Below are 5,703 nucleotides of genomic sequence, written 5' to 3' on the forward strand. Positions count from 1 at the left end.
GGTCCGAATGTGCAGCCACCCCTCCCTCCAATTAATGCGAGGGTTCCATTTACGAAGCCAGGGGAGTCCCAAAATAAGGGGTCTGTCCATTCCAGGAGCCACAATAAAAGAGATCAATTCTACATGGGTGCCCATTTTCATCTCTAGAGGTTCAGTGTAGAAATGGGCTGGGCCACCCCCTGCAATGGATCCATCGATTTGGCAAAACACAATAGGGGTTTTCAAAGTCCTTAATTTCAGGCCCAGTTTTTCAACCATTGCAGGGTTAATCATACATCTCGAACAGCCCAAATCAAGGAGGGCAGGAAGCTGTTCTGTCTCCCCATCGGGTGGTACTGTTAATTCTATTGGGATCAACATGGGGCCTTTATTTGAACTCACCCAACAAGGCGAGGCGTCGTCATTGGAGTCATCAGAGGAGCTGGGGGTGACGTCTGCTTCTTCCTCCGCCTCCTGCCTGAAGCGCTGGGGGGTGTTTTCAGCAGCGAAAGAGCCTCTTTCTTCCTCCCCGGGGTCTTGCTCGTCTTCCCTTCCCTCTTGGCAGGAGGCGGGGTGGTAGCAGGAAGTTTAACGCAGCAATCCATGGTGCGGTGCCACCCCCCTCCACAACGGAAGCACGTGAACGGCTTGGCCTTGCCGGTGGAGCTTCCCTTTCCTTCACCCCTGTTGCGGAATGGGGCCTTTTGAGCTGGGGGGGTGGTGATCTCTCTGCTTTCTCCTCTCTCGCACGTTGAAGTCTAATCAAGTCGAGCTCAACGTCTGCTGCATTTTCATACCAAGCTGTAACTCGCTTGGGAAGGTGTCTGTTAACGCATTGTTGGTAAATGTCCTCATTTAATCCTAAAGCAAACTGATCAAGAAGGGCATCTTCAGACCCGCCTCTCATATAAGAAGAAAGCTGTTGAAACTCCTGAATATATTCAGCCACCGGTCTATCTCCCTGTTTGAGGGCCATAAATTTCACCTTCCCCCGTTTTTCAATCAGTGGATCATCAAATCTCCTTTTGAACGCAGTCATAAAGGCATCAAAATTCCTCAGGAGGGGGGAATTGCTTTGGTGTAAGCTGACCATCCATTCGGCCGCTTCTTCCTCCAAAGAAAGTAAAACCATTTGCACCTTCATCTCATCTGTTTCTAAATCGGGCCCATAAATTTCCATATAGTTCCAAATTTGTATAACAAAGAGACCCAGTTTCTTGGAATTCCCATTATATTTTTCTGGCAAGGGAGGGACTTTTGCCATTCTGCGTCTTCTGGGGGGGGGCCCTACTCTGGCAGCAGCCCTGGCTGGGGGGGGAAAGCTGTTTCTGGGTTTGTTTGCTCCCATCCCCCCTCGGCATCTTCACCCTCCCTAAATTTTTGCATAGAGTACCTTTGTTCAAACTCTTCCGTTTGTTCTCTTTCCCGGGGCCTCCGTTCGGTCAAGGTTTCTTCCCAGTCAGCTGGTTTTCTCCTTTGTTTTCTCCTGGTAACTCCAGCATCCAAACTCTTACTATCCTCTTTTTGTCCCACACCTAGGGTCCATCGAGGGCGAACCGCAGGGTCCTCTATTCCTAGGCCAGCCATCCTTCCAGGTAAAGATGGGTCTGCAGTTTCCCTTTCAGTCTCCTTTCATCGCTCGCTCGCAATGACATTTTTCTCGTTCCTTCTTGTAAGTACACCCCCCATGGTAGGTTGAAACCTCCTGGTGGGGTGTGAGTGAGTCTTCGCTTACTGTCAGCACCTCTTCATTGGGTAATTAGGAAAGAAGACCACGAGACTCCATAGGTAGAAATCAAGTGTACTTTTACTAATTATAAATGATTAAAGGCATAGCGAAGCGAAGACTGATTATTTAGGCGCGAAAACGATTGATATATAGAATAACCCATTCCCCACCCCTTGGCATCACAGTTACAGTCCAATCATAATTCTCCCAAGTGTCAGGTGTGAGATAACTTCAAAAGGCATCACTAAGATGGAATGTCGGTGCCGTTAGTCTTGGCAGGAACCTCCTACGCATGCGTAGTCCGACAGGCAGCTGATCTCCAGAATCTTCCTCCAGCACAATTAGTAACCCCTCCCAAATACTATGCCCTCCCTCCCCGTTTCATGGCAGTCGAAGCAGCAGCAAAGCAGAGGCTGACAACATATGAATTTATATCCAAAATTTCCTTGCCTTTATACAGATCCATTACATGTGTTAATATGTGCCAGGTATTTGTTTACATTTCCAACACTTTAGGGACACATTGCTAAACATTCTGTCCAATCTTGCCAGGGGCAGATGCCACCTATAGAACATTTTATAGAGATTTTCCTTAAATGATGTGGCCATTGTCAGTTTCCAATTTCTCTCCCAAGACAAAGCTTTTGCCATTTTCACAAATCTATATTATGTCCAAAAGTTTTAGCTCATACTATCATCATCTCTTTAACTTGTTCTTCTTCCATTTTATAATTTAATAAATAATTGTATAGTATCCTGATCAATTTGTCATCAGTCCCAACTAATATCTTGTCCAATGTTGTTAGTTCTCTATAAAAACTTCATGTACCGGGGCGTACTGCCTGCAACCCACCACTGGTCTGTAGTTTTTAATTTGCATTAAGTCTGAATCCATTTTTGGTATCAAAGTAATGTTAGCTTCCACCCATGATGGTGGTATCTTCGCTTCAGTTAAAACTGCATTGTATACCTCTAAAAATGTTTGGCGCAGAGTATCTTGTATCTCTTTATATATTTCTGCCAGTAGCCCGTATGGGCCAGATGTTTTTTTTTATTGCCTCTGCTAGTTCTGTCATTGTTATCCTTTCGTTCAACATAGATTTAATTTCTTCTGGAAACTTAGTAAAGTTAGTTTTTTCCAGGTATTGTAATATTTTTTCTTCTGGATGTTTTTTACATCCAGTAAAATTTGAATTTAATTTTCATTAGAAATGAACCCTTTGGAGCTTTGTTCCAGGAGCAGGCTTGTTCCACAGTTTAATAGCATTTATGGTCAGGAAATTCTTTGGAATCTCTCTCTGTACAGCTTTTATGTTTTTGTTTTACTCTTGGCACTATGCAAAACCTTCTGTGATATTTAATGTTTAATGAAGCAAGAGGAGGAGGAGGAGGAAAAGTGAATTCTAAATTTAAGAGCAAATGACCTGTTAATTTCTGAGAATAAACATCCAGAGAAACCTAAAAATAAACAATTGATATAGTTGTATACTCCCCCCTTGGCCAGTCAATACTTTGGTCTATTAAAGAGATAATCATAAACATCCCACAGTAGTCTATGTTGTAGAATTCAAGAAAATAAGAATTTTGGTTCCACATGCAATAGAGAAAAAGGGCAACGAATGCCTGAATTATGAGAATACACAGAATACAGATACATAGAATACACACACATGCGCAAACATAGAGGTTGCCAGGACCAATCTGCTAGAGTTTAAATAGAGTTAGACTACCCTTGATTTAGAATCAGGGGTATCAAACTGGTGGCCCACGAGCCAAATGCATCAGGCACAAGCCACACCCACCGCAGCTCCACAAAGGGAAAAAAGTTGCAAAACATCATATCATGGCAAAATGTGGTTGACTTAGATTGTATTGTGATCTATAGCAACTATTTTTAAAGTGTTTAGTTGTAAAGAAGAATCAGTATGATTTTCTACTTAAGACTGGACTTTCAAGAAACAGAACAGAAAGTCTATTGACAGAAAGTCTTCAAATAATTCCAGGGACAGCGAACAAAACAAAACATGGCAGAAATTTATTTTTCGCATTTCTGTATTGCCGCTCTCCCTCAAAGATTATTCTTTAAACACTTACCAGTATATGAAGGCAGAACTTTCTTGACAAGTTTGTAATGCCAGGAAAAGTGGAAGAAAAGAGTACAACCATCAGCATTAACTCAGCTATAGCACCAGTGGATGCACCATTGGAAAACCCAAAGGACCAATACGGTGACAAATTCTCATTAAAAAAAATCTATTTAGCTGCTAAGAATTAACATTGACTCAAGAATAGCAATAGCAATAGCAATAGCAGTAGACTTATATACCGCTTCATAGGCCTTTCAGGCCTCTCTAAGCGGTTTACAGAGAGTCAGCATATTGCCCCCAACAATCTGGGTCCTCATTTTACCCACCTCGGAAGGATGGAAGGCTGAGTCAACCCTGAGCCGGTGAGATTTGAACCGCTGACCTGCTGATCTAGCAGTAGCCTGCAGTGCTGCATTTAACCACTGCGCCACTCTTGGCTCTCAAGAGCGTAATCAATTAATGTTTAATGGTAGACTAGCAGTAAGGGGACCCATATTCAAAACTTAAGGGCATGTTGCTAAGAATAGGCTGAGGGGAATGTGTTTGCAGGGTTAAATACATACAGAATAGCAGAGAAAAGGAAGACTATTAGAATGATAACCTGTCTGGAAATGTTTATGTGTAATAGGGAAAGTAACAGGTGCACTCTCAAAAACCTGAAGTTATCTTTAAAACTATCAAAATCAAGCAAACAATAAATTTATAAATTTACCATGGCATTTCTTCAACACAAATGCTCAGGTTCACTAAGAAAAGGGATGGAAAAGAACATCTATGAAAATCCTTTTCCTTTTTTTAAAAAAAAACAAAGGTTTGCTTTTTCTCCACAAATGAATCAAACACAAAATAGGGTTCCAACCCATGTTAAGGCTGTTTCAGGATATAAACTTTATTTAGTATTATGTGGTGGTTTCTGGAGCTGCACACCATCATCTTCTACACTAATTACAGATAGTCAATTTAAGACCACAATTAAGCCTTTCTTGCCACAGTTGCTAAGTGAATTATTGCAGTTAAATTAGTAACACAGTTATTAAGTGGTTCTAGCTTCACCATTGCCTTTGCTTGTTGGTTTGCAAAACGTGATCACATGACTCCATCTTAAATATATACCAGGCATCCAAATTTTGATCATATGAGGATGATGCAAGATTCATGTGAAAAATGGTCATAAGCCAAATTTTTCATTGCTTAAATTGTAAATTGAGGACCAGTGGTATTTTATTAATTTATATTCCACTCTCACAAGTGGGAAGTTCATAAAGAGGTATTTCCACATATCCTCCTTTAGCACACTAACTTGTGTATAGAACAGTCTGGTTGTGTAGACATGAACTTTAAAAACTGCAGAATTCCAACATATTTCAAAGTTTCCATCTTTGATGTGGCATTATCTCAGTGTTTGGTAACCACAAAATAATCACTCTTTTATTTTATCGGTATTCTAAAATTGAATCGAATGTCTATTAATAGAACCCTAATATTTGGAAAAATAATTTAATAGTGTACGTAAATATTCCTAAGGAGCCATGAGGAGCAAACCATCTATAAGCAAGTGACAGCTCACTGTTACATACTGATGCCAAAGAATGCTGTACCGAAACAGGCAGGATATTGCACAAAAAAGATTTTCCAAAAGCTAATCGCTACGTCGTCTTTCCCGCAAGAGCACCTCCCCTCCCAAATCCCTCTAGCCTAGGGACCCTCTACCTTCTAATGACGGTTATAAACTGCCTCCTCTTGTTTTGAAGGCGCGCGTGGTTCTTTCCTATTGGCCACTCTCTTCGCCCCTCCCCTTTCGTCACTCGAGTACAGTACTGTGGAGACCGAAATATAAGCTGACGGGAAGAGAGGTGGTTGGTGTACTACGTTTCCCAAGAAGCTTTGCGCGGGCGAAGCTCTGTGATC

The sequence above is a fragment of the Thamnophis sirtalis genome, unplaced genomic scaffold (genome assembly GCF_051295495.1).
Source record: "Thamnophis sirtalis isolate CommonGarterSnake01/CBP01778 unplaced genomic scaffold, rThaSir2_p1.2 scaffold_6, whole genome shotgun sequence".
Lineage (NCBI taxonomy): Eukaryota > Metazoa > Chordata > Lepidosauria > Squamata > Natricidae > Thamnophis > Thamnophis sirtalis.